The sequence below is a fragment of the Acinonyx jubatus genome, chromosome E2, assembly GCF_027475565.1.
Source record: "Acinonyx jubatus isolate Ajub_Pintada_27869175 chromosome E2, VMU_Ajub_asm_v1.0, whole genome shotgun sequence".
Classification (NCBI taxonomy): domain Eukaryota; kingdom Metazoa; phylum Chordata; class Mammalia; order Carnivora; family Felidae; genus Acinonyx; species Acinonyx jubatus.
In genome coordinates this window covers 42,153,651-42,171,457 of record NC_069396.1, presented here as the reverse complement: position 1 = coordinate 42,171,457, position 17,807 = coordinate 42,153,651, and the positions used below count along the sequence as shown (strand labels likewise).

General features: G+C 40.5%; 1 long non-coding RNA gene and 1 pseudogene across 1 annotated transcript in view; one reads left to right on the top strand and one right to left on the bottom strand.

The window, feature by feature from the left end:
• Nucleotides 1-3,670: 3,670 nt before the first annotated feature.
• Nucleotides 3,671-17,807, top strand: part of LOC128313150 (uncharacterized) — a 70,496-nt gene continuing 56,359 nt past the window's right edge. The window contains exon 1 of the long non-coding RNA XR_008293408.1: nucleotides 3,671-3,780. This is a non-coding gene — a long non-coding RNA (uncharacterized LOC128313150). The remainder of the gene's footprint in view (nucleotides 3,781-17,807) is intronic.
• Nucleotides 14,455-14,798, bottom strand: LOC106975749 (60S ribosomal protein L37a-like; annotated as a pseudogene).

Below are 17,807 nucleotides of genomic sequence, written 5' to 3'. Positions count from 1 at the left end.
ATATTTCTTAACACTCACTCGACCTTTTAATTAAATGTCTGGCTTTTAGTTGTCAGAGGTGAATTTGACTAGAGCTTGGGTACTTTTTTGATCTGGGCTGCTCTCTTTTCTCAAGGGAATGCGTTCTTGGCTTCCTCACCCCACACTTTGACTTTTTAGGACCGCAGGCTGCATATTACACTTGAGCCCTCTCGCACTATGCTCTGATATTGCTAAACCCCGCATAGACGTAGCAATGAGACTTCACTTTTAAGTAAAGAGTTGGATCTGCATATGAGTGTGGAAGGTGTGTTTTAGTTTATAGCCTTGTGGGTATTTGCAAGTTGTTTTCCATTTTACTGCTGGCCTTGGCCTGGGTGAGGGTACCTTGCAGCTGGCCTTCCCGCATCTCTCTCATGCACTACCTTCTCCACCCTCCGGAGACATGTCCTACACATTCCGCCCCTGCTTTCCTCCTCCTCTGCCTTCTCTGCTGGCTCCTTATTATAGGTCCCTCTTCTTCTTGGCAATGTAATAATAATGGTAATAAAATAACTTCCATTATATGGAGGATTTTGTGTCAGACACTCTTTTTCTTTTCTTTTTTTCTGTGTACTGTTTTATTTATTTATTTCTTTATTTATTTTGTTTTTTAAAATTTACATCCAAATAAGTTAGTATATAGTGCAACAATGATTTCAGGAGTAGATTCCTTAGTGCCCCTTACCCATTTAGCCCATCCCCCCTCCCACAACCCCTCCAGCAACCCTCTGTTTGTTCTCCATATTTATGAGTCTCTTATGTTTTGTCCCCCTCCCTGTTTTTATATATTATTTTTGTTTCCCTTCCCTTATGTTCATCTGTTTTGTCTCTTACAGTCCTCATATGAGTGAATTCGTATGATAGTTGTCTTTCTCTGACTGACTAATTTCACTTAGCATAATACCCTCCAGTTCCATCCAGTTGCAAATGGCAAGATTTTATTCTTTTTAATTGCTGAGTAATACTCCATTGTTTATATATACCACATCTTCTTTATCCATTCATCCATCTATGGACATTTGGGCTCCTTCCATACTTTGGCTATTGTTGATAGTGCTGCTATAAACATGGGGGTGCATGTGTCCCTTTGAAACAGCAGACTTGTATCCCTTGGATAAATACCTAGTAGTGCAATTGCTGGGTGTAGGGTAGTTCTATTTTTAATTCTTTGAGAAACCTCCATACTGTTTTCCAGAGTGGCTGCACCAGCTTGCATTTCCACCAGTGGTGCAAAAGAAATCCTCTTTCTCTGCATCCTCGCCAACATCTGTTGTTGCTTGAGTTGTTAATATTAACCATTCTGACAGGCATGAGGTGGTATCTCATTGTGGTTTTGATTTGTATTTCCCTGATGATGAGTGATGTTAACCATTTTTTTCATGGGTCGGTTGGCCACCTGGATATCTTTGGAGAAGTGTCTATTTATGTCTTTTGCCCATTTCTTCACTGGATTATTTGTTTTTTGGGTGTTGAGTTTGATAAGTTCTTTATAGATTTTGGATGCTAACCCTTTATCTGATACGTCGTTTGCAAATATCTTCTCCCATTCTGTCAGTTGCCTTTTAGTTTTGCTGATTGTTTCCTTCACTGTGCAGAAGCTTTTTATTTTGATGAGATCCCAGTAGTTCATTTTTGCTTTTGTTTCCCTTGCCTCCAGAGACGTGTTGAGTAAGAAATTGCTGCGGGCAAGAGCAAAGAGGTTTTTGCCTGCTTTCTCCTTGAGGATTTTGATGGCTTCCTGTCTTACGTTGAGGTCTTTCATCCATTTTCAGTTTATTTTTGTGTATGGTGTAAGAAAGTGGTCCAGGTTCATTCTTCTGCATGTCGCTGTCCCATTTTCCCAGCACCACTTGCTGAAGAGACTGTCTTTATTCCATTGGATATTTTTTCCTGCTTTGTCATAGATGAGTTGGCCATATGTTTGTGGGTCCATTTCTGGGTTCTCTGTTCTGTTCCATTGATCTGAGTGTCTGTTTTTGTGCCACAGACACTCTTTTCTACTTGTATTTGCTTATTTAATCTTCCCAATAACCCTCTGGTCATAATAGGTACCATTAATATACTCAGAGGTGAGCAGAACTGGCTACATACTTTGTAGGGCCCAGTGCTACATGGACAGAAACAGTGTCTTTTTTGGTGTTGTGTCTCCTGGACATGACATTAGGTATGTGTTAGATCAATGCTAATTGTGTTGACTTGAATTCAGGACTGGCCTATATAGGGATATGATGATAATTTAACTGGAACAGGAGAAGAGTTGAGCATTTAAATCGTATGAAGAGTTTCAAGAGAGGGATGGCAGATCATCAAACCAAACACAGAGCCCTTCTAAATGTGGGTCCTTCTGCCACAACAGGTCGCAGGCCAATGAAGCTAATGAGGAACCTGAAACAGAAGGAGGTCAAATGAAAGTCTCGCATTATGATAAGATGACCTTGCATTAAACCCAGGTCTGCAGCATCCCAAGGCCACTCGTCTAACTGCTCTGCAGCCCTGTAGGAATCTCCTGATCAGTCTCTCTTTCTCTAGTCTTTCCCTCTTCCTTTCAACCAATGGAGTGGTCTTTCTGAAACTGAAATCTGACCACAGCACAGTCCTGTGGAAACCTCTTCTGAGCCACTGCCTTTGAGTAAAGCCTGCACTCCCTGACACAGAACCCAGGACCACAGAGGATCTGGCCTCCACCAGTCCCCTGACCAGTTCCCAATCGCATTCCCTCCCCACATGTACCACATATGCTTTGGTCACCCTGACCTGCTGGAAGATCTGGAACAGGCCTTGTTCTTTCTCACTTCTTGGTTTTTCATGTGCTCATCTCTTTACCTGACATCTCCCTACCCTCAGGTCTCTAGCAAATTCATACTCATTCTTGACTCTCCAGTGCAAATATTTCTTTCTGTCTGAAGCATCTCTGACTCACTCTAGCAGAGCTGGTACCTTCCTCCCATGTGCACTTTGTGCCGTTAAATCATGTGTGTCTGGGTGCCTTATTGCAGTATGTGTAGTCATTTGTTTTTCGTGTCTTTCTCAGGCTACATTGAGCTCTTCATGGGCAGAAATAGTGTCTTCTTTGGTGTTGTGTTTCTTGGACATGACAGTAGGTATGTTGTAGACCAATGCTAATTAAATTCAGAACTGGCCTATATAGGGATATGATAATAGTTTAACTGGAACAGGAGAAGAGTTGAGGGCATTGGCTATTGGCAACAGACCCAAAGTGTCATCAGGCTGAAAAGATGAAGGTTAGATGGGTACCTATAACAGTAGTATGTTTGTGCTCAGCTGGGACCAAGGATCGGTGTGAACAGGAGCGTCCAAGCCTTTCGCTGCCACGAGGTCACACCAGATCATGGCACATGAGCCCATCAGTACCTAGGATGGTCCTTTGGAGAAACTGTGGGAATCTCCTGTCCCTTGAGGTCACCGTGGGGGAAGAGAACATACTAGTTGCTCAAATGTGGAGGGAAATTATTTTCTTTTCTTCTCCCCTTAGGTAATTAATTAATACTTCAAAGAGAATTTCAACTTTATGCAATGATTTATATTAAAGCCCTGAACAGAAAATATAAAAGCATCAGATTTGCTAAATAAACCTAAGTAATTAACAGTCTAATCAGTATTTTTTAAAGTTTGTTCTTTTCTGTTTCATAGGTATGTGCTTTTCAAGTTTCTATTCTGCAGAGGCTACTGTGTATGTGAGCCTGGTGGCCTGACCATCATTATAAGCCTTAGAGTGTGTCTTCTACTGGTGAGGAAAAGGTAGGATTGTTTGTCTTGAAAAACCTTTTATAGGGGCGCCTGGGTGGCTCAGTCGGTTAAGCGTCCGACTTCGGCTCAGGTCGTGATCTCACAGTCCATGAGTTCGAGCCCCGCGTCAGGCTCTGTGCTGACAGCTCAGAGCCTGGAGACTGCTTAGATTCTGTGTCTCCCTCTCTCTCTGCCCTTTCCCTGCTCATGCTCTGTCTGTCTCTGTCTCAAAAATAAATAAAAACATTAAAAACAAATTAAAAAAAAAAAGAAAAACCTTTTATAGGTGCTTTTGTGATCCTTATCCCGGGAGTATCCTTCTCCTTTCCTTCAGCATCTTTCACTGAAAAGCCTTATCTTAAAAAGATGTTTATTCCTAAGCTAGGTCACAACTATGTAGAAAGCTTTTACCAAACTTTTTTTTTTTTTTTTTGAGAGAGAGCAGGGGAGAGGCTGGGGGTGGGGGTGCGGGTGGGGAGAGAGAGAGAGAAAGAGAGAGAGAGGGAGGGAGAATCTTAAGCAGGCTCCATGCTCAGTATGGAGCCCGATGTGGGGGTCTATCCCATGAACCATGAGATCATGACCTGAGCTGAAATCAAGAGTTGGATGCTCAACTGACTGAGCCACCCAGGTGCCCCTACCAAACTCTTTTGAAGGTGTGATTCTAAACATTTGTCTTGCTCTATTTCCCGAAAAAAGATTTGAATTTTTGTCTTTCTTCCTTCACCATGTAGTCACATGGACCGTTTCCCAGGGTCCCTGGCTTTGCTGTGTTTCAGGCACATTTGGAGTCAGGTTCTAGAAGAATGTGAGCAGGTCGTGAGTGGTTGTCACAACCTGCTTGAGAAAGGTGTTGTCTGAATACCGTGGCCCTTATCTTTGTTTACATATGTATAGTTTCTCTGTAGTCTCCCTCTTTCTCTTGTTCTCTCTGTCTCTCTTGATATTTCCATGGATATTTAGAAAGCCTTGGATTTTTGTCCTAATGGCTACCTTCATAGTAATACCTTTGTATAATACCTTAAATACCCACCCCCTTTTTGGTCCTGTGTATTGAGTTCCCTACCAGGAGCAATGTTTTAAATAGCTTATAAATCTTTTCCATTTCTTCTCTCCACTCCCGCCTTTGATTTAAAATAAAAATTATTTTACTCATAGTTAATACCAATAAAGCAATTGGTGAGATTCTTCTTCTATATATGCTCCCCTCACTTCTCTCATGTTTCATAGTTGTATTTTTTCTGCATGGTCAATGTCACATACTCTCCTGGCACCTGTACCCCCATCACTTGGTCCTGGTTCAATAGTTAAATAGTGCCCACCATGGGTCCATTGCCAACCCTCTCCAATCATTTCTTAGCTATCTGAAGTTTGTGCTCTAGTAGATGCCTTCAGGAAAGGCTCATGGGAACAATGTTCCCTGAATCTCCTGTATGTATGTATGTATGTATGTATGTATGTATGTATGTATGTGTTTTCAAACAATAGCAGACTTACAGAAAAGTCAGAGCACCAAACCAAGAATTTTTTCCCCTACAAATCATTTGAGAATAAGTCACTCACCTGATGCTTTGTCATCCCTGAATACTTTAGTGTGTATTTCCTACAAAAAAGACATTCACCTGCATATTCTTAATGTTAAGAAAATTGCATTGACACATTACTAACATCTTATACTCAGACACAACTCAAAGTTTCACCAAGTGTTCTGGTAACACCTTTTAAAGCAAAAGGATCCATCGAGGATCATGTATTGCATTAAGTGGTCACTTCTCTTTACCTCCTTCTATCTGGAACAGTTCCTCAGACTTTCCTTGACTTTAATACTTTCCAAGATAACAAGCCAGTTATTTCATAGAATGTCCCTCAAATTGGGTTTGTCTGATGCCATCTGATGATTAGAGTCAGGCCTTACATTTTGGGGGAGAATACTACAAAAGTGATACTGTGTTCTCAGATGTCACACAATTTTGATTTGTCCCATTACTCATGTGTTCACTGTGATCACTTGATTAAAGTGATATTTGCCAGGCTTCTTTGCTGTAAAGTTACTCTTTCCCTCTTTGTAGTTAATTAGCACTTTGTGGGAATGTACTTTGAAAATATGTAAATACTCTATTCCTCATCACATCTTCAATTCATTCATTCATTCATTCATTCATTCATTCATTCATTTATATCAGACTTAAGGTTTCCTATTTCATTTGGTGGATTACATTCCATAACCATCATGATTTATTTTGAAGCCCAAACTGTCCCAGATTTTGTCCCACATTTACATCTATGTCTGTCTATTATCCATCCATCATCCATCCATCCTGTCATCCATCCATCCATCCATCCATCCATCATTCATCTATCAATCAGTCAACCAATTAATCAATCACATACCTATATATCTAACTGGAATCACATCAATACCTCCAATTCCAATTCAGTGCCACAAAGTTTTCTTTATATTTCCCTCCTTTTCCACATTTGCATCTCTTTTCTTCAACAGTGAGACTCTAGTTCCTATTTTGCTTCATATCATAACTTATTTTTTCAATTCTCCTGCAAGTAACAGATGCCCCAGCTTAACTACTACTTTCACCTCTTGCATGGATGCTCTTCTTACTCTGCTTGGGATCTCACTCCCATTTCAGGATGTCCCCTGTGTGGATGCCCTCTTACCCCACTGAGGCATTTACCTATGCCCTGTGCCCCATCATCCTACTTGGCCTCTGACTCCCTGTACTGGGGTGCCTCCCCACCCTCCCTCCATATACATTGATGCCTCCTTCCCCTGCTTGAGCCTTGGCACCCCAAGCCACATTGTCCTTTGCATCCCAGAGTCTAAACACTCTGACTTTCTATGTCAGGCTTCACCCCTTGTGCTCCAACGTGTCACAGCATGCCTCCCTTTTGTCAGTGTCTTCCTCTTCCCACTCAGACTCTGCTAGGCACCCTCCTCGTGAATGCCTTCCTTAGCCCACTTGGGCTTTTGCATCCCACTTAGGTCATCATGGCTACTTCTTGACTTCACCCCCACCCCTTGTGCAGGTGACTACCTTGTTTTCCCCTACCTACTGGCCAAGTTAGGACTCCCCCATTAGGAAAGAAAGGAGGAAGATGAAGAGGGAAGAGCTGATATATGATATCTTTTGTGCTCATGAGAAATTTGTCTGTTACTTTATACTTGAAAGGTATTCAGGATATAATCTTTGGTGAACATTATCTTTCCCGGAGAATCTTAAATATGCTACTTCTGTGTGTTCTGGCTTTGAAGGTTACTGTTGAAAAGTTTGATGCCAAGATGATTTACTCTTCCTTAAAGGCCACTTTGTCTTGGGGTGCCAGGGTGGCTCAGTTGGTTAAGCGTCCAACTCTTGATTTCAGCTCCCAGGTTATGATCTCACTGTTTGTGAGTTCGAGCCCTGCATTGGGCTCTGCACTGACAGTGTGGAGCCTGCTTGGGATTCTGTCTCCCTCTTTCTCTGTCCCTTCCCTGCTTGGTCTCTACTCTCTCAAAATAAATGAAAATAAACTTTAAAAAAAGTCACTGTGGGGCGCCTGGGTGGTGCAGTCGGTTAAGCATCTGACTTCAGCCAGGTCACGATCTCGCGGTCCAGGAGTTCGAGCCCCGCGTCAGGCTCTGGGCTGATGGCTCAGGGCCTGGAGCTTGTTTCCGATTCTGTGTCTCCCTCTCTCTCTGCCCCTCCCCCGTTCATGCTGTGTCTCTCTCTGTCCCAAAAATAAATAAACATTGAAAAAAAAATTAAAAAAAAAAAGTCACTGTCTTTTTGCCTGAATGCTGACAGGTTTTTTCTTCTTTATAGTTCCATTGTTTTAGTAGAATATGTCTCAGTGTTGACCATTCTGGGTTGATTTTCTCAGGTACACAGTGTGTCTTATAAATATGAAGGTTTGAGTCTCCTATTTCAGGGAATTTTTTGAATTATACTTTTTTTTTTAAAGTGTTTTTTCAGTTCCATTGCTTTGATTTTCTTCCCATGCATATGTTGGCTGTTTTTTGCTTGTCTTCTATGTCTATCATTTTTCTCTTGTGCTTTTTATTCCTTTCTTAATTTCTCTTTTAGTGTACTTTTTTTTCACATATTCATAAATTTATACTCTTACTGTACTTTCTGTGGTTTCTGGTCATTCCTTCAGGTTTATTCTTCACTCCTGAATTTTTTTTCCCTTTTATTTAGAACTGTTTCTGAGCTCTGTCAACTCCTTTCATATCTGCTTCGTGTCTGGCCATCTTTTTTTTTTTTTTTTTGCTATTTATTTACTTATTTATTTATTTTTTTAAATTTATACCCAAATTAGTTAGTATATAGTGCAACAATGATTTCAGGAGTAGATTCCTTAGTGCCCCTTACCCATTTAGCCCATCCCCCCTCCCACAACCCCTCCAGTAACCCTCATATGTTATATATGTGTGTATATATATTCTCCATATTTATGAGTCTCTTATGTTTTGTCCCCCTCCCTGTTTTTATATTATTTTTGTTTCCCTTCCCTTATGTTTGTCTGTTTTGTCTCTTAAAGTCCTCATATGAGTGAGGTCATATGATTTTTGTCTTTCTCTGACTGACTAATTTCACTTTCATAATACCCTCCTGTTCCATCCACATAGTTGCAATGTCTGGCCATCTTGTTTCTGAGCTTTCTTAGTTCTCATTTATGCTGCTCTTTCATAGCTTCTACTATTGTCTTAATTTTATTTAACTCATTTTGAAATATTAGCTCACTGTTTTCATCTGCTTTGTAGTCATATTATTCTGGTTAATATTTATTTTCTAAATTATGTATGTGAACCATTTTTCTCTCTTTTTGATATATATATTTTAATGTTTATTTATTTATTCTGAGAGAGAGACAGAGCGTGAGTGGAGGAGAGACAGAGAGGGAGACACAGAATCTGAAGCAGGCTCCAGGGTCTGAGCTGTCAGCACTGAGCTGACATGGGGCTCAAACCCACGAACCACAAGATCATGACCTAAGCTGAAGTCAGATGTTTAATAGATGGAGCCACCCAGGCACTCCTCTTATTGATTTTTGAATGGGGGATTGACCATAATCTTTTTCTTTAAGTTTATTTATTTATTTTGAGAGAGAGTGAGAGCATGCATGCATGCGGGGTAAGGTCAGAGAGAGAGAGAGAGCGGCTCCCTCCTAATCCCAAGCAGGCTCTGTACTGTCAGCATGTAGCCCGATGTGGGGCTGGATCTCACAAACTGTGAGATCATGACCTGAGCCAAAATCAAGAATCAGATGCTTAACCAACTGAACCACCCAGGTGGACCAACTATAATCTTTTTCTGTTGCTGAAGTTGTATTTTTAGAAGGAAGTTCATGTGTAGGTGTTGGGGGTTGGCCACAGTGTCTTTCTCTCCTTATTCTACCACAAAGTATTTAATGGTTCTTGTGCATTACTGTCTTCAGTGCTTTGTGATATTTACTTCTTCTTGTCCCCTTCCTGACGAGTATTTGAACTTTTTCTCTCTCTCATGCCCAGGTATCCTGCCCAGATCAACTTGGGCTCTACTCCCAGCTGTTTCTCTTCTCCCTTTCCAAAAGGAAGCTCCACTGGGTGTTCCTGAGTGTCCTAATGGCCAGGTGCTTAGCACCTTTCAATCTTCCTTTAGCTGCCTTACTCTCACCAGTGAAGCCCCTCCCAGTTTTACCTGTTGTATCTGGATTCACACCTGAGTAGGAGCCCCTCCTTCTGGAACTGAGCACTAGGTGTCATCTCTCAGTGGCCCAGCACTTAGACCCTGGGTTTCTCCTGTTTCTGGCCTGCTTTCATTCTCTTGAGGGTCTTAATGCTGTCAGTGGTTGCCCCCACCCACCTGTATTATGTTGTTGAGGATTCTTTGTGACCTAGTTTTGTTGATGACATTACCCATGGGTTTTGTCTCTTGCTATCCTACTTAATCTTTTAAGAGGGGATTTGGGGAAATTACAAAACCATGCTGTCAACATTTGTATCTTAACCTCTCTCTCCTCTTTTTGTCTGTTTTCACAGCCTGGACCCCATCCATCTCTGTGTGCTTTTGATTAGAGTTTAAAAGAACTCTCTAAGGATCCATTCTATATAGAATGACTCATCTCATTCTCTAGGGATAGATTCTTGGCTCTTACTCCTGTTAGAGGTTTGGCTGTGCAAAGTCACATGAGGGAGTGGTGAGCTCTCAGGTTTCTTATGAGGAAAGAGGAAAAGCCAATAGGATTTTTAGAATGTGATAAAAATTGCACATTAATATGTATGTGTATTTTGTTTTCTGTGGAGGTGATCATGTTGCAGTGTTTTACTACTAAAAAGCCTATTTAAAACAAAGGAAGCATCTTGCTTCTTTATGTTTTTGTCCTTTTTCCCCCTCTTATACATTAAGCCTATTTTATTTTACTTTTGCTTTATTAATTAAATGTAATATTTTTAGTAGCATCATGATCTAGAATTTTCTGATACACGTTTTATTCTGGGTCTGAGTTCAGAACTTTCCTTAGTATTAGGGTTAAAATTGGTCATAATTTTGTATTTTGGGTTTAACTGTTGTCAGAGTCTAATTTAAAACCCTCAGTTTATTGCTGCTTTCCTGGCTATAGCAGTAGTGAGTGTTGTTTTTAGATATCTGTAAGAGATTACTAGTATCTTGTAAAGTATGATAACATAATCTTTGTATTATTTACTATAAATATGATTTATTCTTATGAAGTATGACTTTGATCTTCAAAAGAGTTTGTCATGTTTATTGTACATTATGTAACTCTAAATTTTGATCTCAATTATGTGGCTGGAAAAAGCAAATCAGAAGAAATGAAGCTGAATGGAGTAGAAGAACCAGAGGCAAAAAACAGAATGTAGTCAAATGCATCAGATCAAGTAGAATTTATACCAGGAATACAAAGTTGGTTTACCATTTAAAAACTAATCATTGTACTTCATTAGATCGACAGAAAGAAGAAAAACCATTTGATCATCTCAATAGACACCAAGAGGCATTTGATGCATTTCTAAATTAATTCAAGATTGAAACGCTTGGCAAATTAGGACTAGAAAGTAACTTTAACAGTCTCATAAAGAGGAGCAGCATTATGCTTAAAATATTGAAAAGTTTTCTCCTAAGATTGAGAAAAAGATGAAATTGTCCATTCGCACTGTTACTCATCAGTGAGCTGAAGGTTCTAGGTAGAATTAAAGATTAAAAAGACAGCAAAAAGACATAAATGATATGAAGATCAAAAGAAGAAAAGTAGGGGTGCAGAGACATGCTGTGTGAGAGATACTGAAGGAAATCCTTTAGGTTGGCACGAAAGGGCACTAGACAGTAACTTAAATCTATATTCCCATTCAAAAAGAGGGGGAAATGAGAGGCACAAAAGAGCCACTGGTTCATAGCTGTTCTGAAATCCAGCCAGGCAAATGTAGGAAGTTCCATGATTAGGTTTCAAGGTCTGGGGATAATTATCTGTGGTTGTGATATTGTAAGAAATATATATTTTGTTTCTGTTCCAGGTTTTTGACATAGAGCCCTTAAAACCTTGTAATTTCCTGAGTGATAAGGAAACATCTTTTGGTCTAATATTCAGTCTTCAACTCTGGTTCTTAACACAAGAGCTTCTAAGACCTTTAGAATCTCTGGAATGATGAGTGTCTTTTGTATACTAATGAGATGACTGGGGGCTGGGGCCCTGTATCTAGAGCTTCAGGATGGGGGCTGGTCGCCAGAAAGACCAAGGCATAATTAGAAGGTTGGAATTGTTTGTCAAATTCCCTGACCTCTGGGGAGGGGAAAAGGGCTAGAGATTGAGTTTATTGCCAATGGCAATTATGCCTACAGAGTAGAGCCTCTATAAAAGCCCTAAACAGTGGGGTTCAGAAAGCTTCTGGGTTGGTGAAGAAATCCACATGCCAGGAGTGGGGGCATAGCCCAAACTCTATGGGGACTGAAGTTCCTATCCTTGGGACCCATACAGATCTCACCCTATGTACCTCTTTGGCTGGCTGTTCACTTGTATCCATTTTTAAAAATGTTTATTTATTTTGAGCGAGTGTGAGCAGGGCAGAGTAACAGAGGGGAAGAGAGCACCGACTCAGGAGGAGAATGTGAGATCATGACCTGAGCCCAAATCAAGAGTCAGATGCTTAACTGACTGAGCCACCCAGATGCCCCACTTATATCCTTTATATTATCCTTATTATAATAAACCAGTAAATGTAGGTAAAGTGTTTCTGTGGGCTGTTACAGCAAATTATCAAACCTAAGGAGGGGGTTGTGGAAACCCCTGATTTGTATCTAAGTCAGTTGGAAGAAAGAGAGGCCCGAGATTTGCAATTGACATCTAAAGTGGGTCAGTTCTATAGGATTGAGCCCTTAATTTGTGGGATGTGATGCTAACCCCAGGCAGATAGTATCAAAGTTGAATTGAATTATAGAGCATCCAGTTAGTGTCCTGAGAGTTGGAGAATTACTTCTTAGTGCAGAAAATCCCATATGTTTGGTATCAGAAGTGTGAGTAGAGAAACCATTTTTCCTTGTGTTGTGGAGCTCTGCTCTTTGGAATCTTGGTTCTGTCTGTTAAGTCATCCTCCCCTTTTCATGAAAGATAGCAAGTGCTTCAACCTGAGTTTTATCAGCCTGCTTCCTGCCAATAGACTTTTGGGGTCCCACAGTTTCCTTTCATTTTGTGCCCTTTCCCCCTTTTGGTCTATTCTCTTAGTTTCTACCGAAATAATTTTCTCAAGAAACTTTTGGGCCTTCCATGGATTTCACTTAGATTCACTCCATTATAACAAAGCCACACACACACAGATATTTTTGAGATCAGCCCTTCTCTACCCAGCGCTCCTGCCAAGAGGACTGGGAGACAAGTTCCTAAGCTCCTATAGGCTGTATCTATGGTTTGATTGAGCGGATCTGAGACTTGCCCTTCATCTCTTGAAGGGGCGCTTTGTGTGGTCAAATATCCTGACGTTTTTGCTCTTTCTGAGATTTAAGTGACAGGTTGTACGTTCACACCCCCAGCTTTTTCTGCATGGTATGCCTTCCTGACAGTGCTTGGGAATCATTTAGTAGTTATTTGCTATGTGGAAAGACTAAGAATTTAAAAAGTCATCCAGTTCTGGTTCCTTTTTACGCAAGACTTTTCCCCCTTATCTCTTTCCTCTCACATTGTACTATAAGCAGCAAGAAGAAACCAGGCGGCACCTTTAGTACTTTGCTTGGAAACTTCCTAGTCTATCTAGACCAACTTGGTTATCTAACCAAATCAATTATTTACAAGTTCAGTTTTTCACATAACTGCAGGAGACCATGTAACTAAGCTTTCTTCCACTATGTAACAAGGATCCACTTCCTTCATTTTCTTTTCTTTTTTAAATATAATTTATTGTCAAGTTAGCTAACATACAGTGTATACAGTGTGTTCTTGGTTTTGGGGGTAGATCCCCATGATTCATTGCTTACATACAACACCCAGTGCTCATCCCAACAAGTGCCCTCCTCAATACCCATCACCCATTTTTCCCTCTCCCCTGCACCCCCCCATCAACCCTCAGTTTGTTCTCTGTATTTACGTGTCTCTTATGGTTTGCCTCCCTCTCTGTTTGACACTATTTTTTCCCCTTCCCTTCCCCCATGGTCTTCTGTTAAGTTTCTCAAGTTCCACATATGAGTGAAAACATGATATCTGTCTTTCTCTGACTGACTTCACTTAGCCCAATACCCTCCAGTTCCATCCACGTTGTTGCAAATGTCAGGATTTCATTTTCTCTCATTGCCAAGTGGTATTCCATTGTATATATAAACCACATCTTTATCCATTCATCAGTTACTTCATTTTCTAAGAACATGTTCCTCGTTTCCTTCTGAGCTGTCACTGGGAGTATCCTCCAAGTCCAAATTTCTACCAGCAGTCTGTTTAGGGCACTTTGGGATTTCTCTATGATGCTTGTCAGAATTCTTTCAGTCTCTGCCCACTACCTGGTTCCAAAGCCACTCCTACATTTTTAGGTATTTGTTACAGTAGCACCTTATTTCCAGGTAACAAAGCCTTTACTAGTTATCTGTCACTGCTGTGCAGTAAAGGATTAGCTCAGCAGGTCTGGGTTGTCTAAACCTTGTATGTTCCAAAGAAAGGTCTGGTCCTTGCCTGGCTCCAGAGAGATAACTTGTACTTTTGAACATCCTACCTGTTAAGTGTTTTACCTGAAGCCGTGGGTCATGCCAGAGAGTTTATGCTAACATTTTGATTTATGGTGGGGGCCATGGGCTACATAGTATGTATTTGCTCTCTGGTAGGGCTGGATATTGAAGGTCACATACCCAGGGAGTCAGCCATGCCTATGTAATGAACCTCCAATAAAAACCTTGGGTACCAAGCCTTGAATGAGTTTCCCAGGCAATACTCTGTGTGAGTTGTCACACATCGTTGCTGGGGAATTAAATGCTGTCCACGTGACTCCAGTGGAAGAGGGCAATTGGAAACCGGGATCTCTTCTGCACTCTGCTTCATGCATCTTTTTCCACTGCTAATTTTAATCTGTATCCTTTAACTGTAATACACTCTAGCCATGATTATAGTGGCTTCGCTGAATTACAGGGGTCCTTCTAGCAAATTATTAGGCCTGAGGGTGGTCTTGGGGACCCCTGCACACAGCTGCATGACAAATTACCACAAATTTATTTATCCTTATTATTTTTTATTACATCAATTAACCCATTTATTGTAGGCTAGCAATGTTTCAAGCCGTGGAGCTTCCACTGGTCTTTCAACTCCTTCAGTCTTCTGATGGCAGACTTTACTGTGACAGCAGAAGTGGTGCTGTGGGTCCAGGCACAACTTGCTACTGTTTTCATGCAGGAACCACAATGCCACATCCCCACAGCTCACGTTTTCATCTCCCTTTTGTCCCAGAAGGAGCAAGTACACTTGGTGTGCTGGCTTACTTCAGTCTTCTTCACCATTTTCCTGAGGGAGGCACCATAATGGGTCCCATATTTACCAATGATTCCAACCTTCTAGGGGTATTTAGCCATGTCGCTGCAAACTAGGTCTGCGCCCAGAGAGCCAAATTACCACAAACTGAGTGACTTAAAAGAAAACACACTTGTTTTCTCACGAGAATCACGGAATTGGCTGGCCTGTGTTCTTGTCTGGAAGTTCAGCCGGGGAAGAATCTACTTCCGAGTTCACACAGGTTGTTGGCAGAACTCGTTTCCTTGTGGCTGTGGGGCTGAGGGCCACAGCTTCTGGCAGGCTGTTGACTGCCTTCAGGCCCTGGAAGCTGCCCTCAGCCTCTCGGCAAGAAATTCCTATGGGCCTCATGGCCTTTCTTATTTCTTCACCGAGAGAGTCTCTCAGGTGAGTTTGATAGCAAGATGGAGTCTTACATTATATAATGTGATCATGGAGTGATATCCCATCACCTTTTACCATATATTGTTGATTTGAACCAAATCACCCACCTGCCCACATTCACAGGGAAGGACTGTTCAAGAGTAATATCAGATGGTGGGATTATTGGGGGGAGGGTCACCTTAGAGTGTGTCCAACACAAGTCTTATGAGGAGTTTCACTGTAAAGTAAAAGAAAAATAGGGCATCAGTCAGGTGGTAAAGTAAGGTCAAAAACTTTGAGATGTGGAAAAATGTGTGCTGATGAGAGTGATTCAATAGAGAGGAAATAATTGATGAAATGATGTTTATGGGTCAGCCATTCTATTCTTTTTACTATTGAATGCAATAAAAATTCTTATTTTGTCTCTCCCATATCAGAAAATACCTGACTTATGGGCCTCATTCCCCTCAAGTTTTGGTAGGGAATATATATGCTAGGGACAGTTCAGGAAGCGGTGATCATTTAGGATATAGGAGAAAAGTCTTAGAGCTTATATTTTTATTCTTTTTATGCTACCCCTTGCCATTTTTTATTTTACATGTTTTATAATATACATGACATATTAGTACAATGTTACGAATAAGTTTTACATAAAATATCCATACATTTGGAGAGCATGTTAACATATTTTTTTTACTAATAAGATACCAAATAAAAAAGATTATAAAGTACTTTTCCATCTTAGAGGTTTGTGTTTGGGGAAAAGATTTCATTCTATTTAGTTTCTTCACAGAGTGATTTGAAGAAGTGATCACTTAAAATTAGTTTTCTGTTCAGGCCCTCACATTTATGAAAAGATATCATTGGATCATGACAAGGCACTGGTGACTTCAGGATTCGATGTGATTTTTAAACTTTCCCTTTTATAGCTTTTAAGGTTTAAAAATTATTCTTGCAGAACACTTTTGCTAATACAAAATATACAGTAATGTTTATATTTCAGTTCTTACTAGTTTCCCAATTATTACTTACCAATAATTCTATTGTAGTAATAATGTGACGTTTGACTCAGGTTAGTTTGGTTGAATTTATGTTAAATACTGATGGTTGGGCCATTTTCTTAACATATTAGGGCCCTTTCCTGGCTTATAGCTAAGCCTACTAAGAAAATAATTTAGGCCCAAGAAGTTAGGAACTGAAGCAATTTTAATGAGAAAGAGTTTGGTACACTGCCTTGTATAATATTCCTGCTCACCGAAAGGATTCCGTAAAGACTTGGTATTTAAGACTTCACCACAGTGCCATTTTATTTGTCATTCTAAGACATACTCTGGGCCTCAAAACAGGTACTGCCACTGAAACACTCCTAGAGATGCCCTGTCGATTGTGTGGTAATCTATTTGTCTGGGATGGCAACATACATCTTTCAGTCTCCTGAAATAGATGCCTTTCAATCTTCAGCTTTTGAGTAGTTTTGCCTACAGAAAGACCCCAGTGCAGTGCCCCCTGCTGGTGAATGGCAGCTGAGAATTTGCATCATGTCAGTGATGGACAGAGTGGGTCCCTTTGCTGACACTGAGCCGGGGGGTGATGCTGAGCCTGCCAGGTCATTTTAGATCAGGTCATTAAAGGAACAGAAGGTCGAATCGATATAAAATGAGCAGTTCATGGTTATCTCTACATTTTTTAGACATGTGATGATTTGCCATAGCTCAGTTTGGCTGATAGAATATGAACACTTCACAAACATGTTTGTATTTCTGCCTCTGTCTTAGTTCATTTAACAAGCCATTTTGCCCTAATTCTCAGGAGCTGTATTCTTGTTCAGTTGGGAAACCCAGCTTGAGCCTTGGCAGAGATTTTGTTTTATTTTATTTCATTATTTATTCTGGCAGAGATCTTAAACATGGAATATTTTTAGTGTTCATTTTGTTAAACAATTAGAAAAGCCCTTTAAACAAAAAGCCCTTTTCTTTTTCGTTTCATTGATAAGAATTAGTACACATGTGTCCAAGTTTCTAACTGATGATAATCATATTAAATAAAATTAATTAAAATGAAGGACCTGATTAGCATTTAGATTATTTTAAATTTGGCATTTGGTGAGGGTGATTGTTTTATAATGAATAACTATAAAATTATTAATTTTGCCCCTATAGTAGGTGGCTCTAATGTTTTTGTATACATCTGTGGTGGGCATGTCATGGCAGTGATATTTGGGTAGCCTTTCAATCACGAATGTAGTACACACTTCAGGATTTTAGTGTCTTAGGTTCATAAACAAGTGGCTTGTCTGCTTAGGTATTTCCAGTGAGGTAGGAGGTGTGAATTTCCTTATTTTGATGTTTTCACTGTGGTTTCATATTAGAATGTCCTTATTTGTAGGAACTGTGCACTAAAGCATTCCATTGTGGTGAAACATCGTATTTGCAGGTCGTTAACAATGATTTAAGGAAAGGGGCACCTGAGTGGCTCAGTTGGTTAAGCGTCCAACTTCGGCTCAGGTCATGATCTCATGGTTCGTGAGTTCGAGCCCCATGTCCGGCTCTGGGCTGACAGCTCAGAGCCTGGAGCCAGCTTCAGATTCTGTGTCTCCCTCTCTCTGCCCCTCCGCTGCTTGCACTCTGTCTCTCACATTGTCTCATAAATAAATAAACATTAAAACACACACACACACACAAAACCCCCAATGATTTAAGGAAAATAAA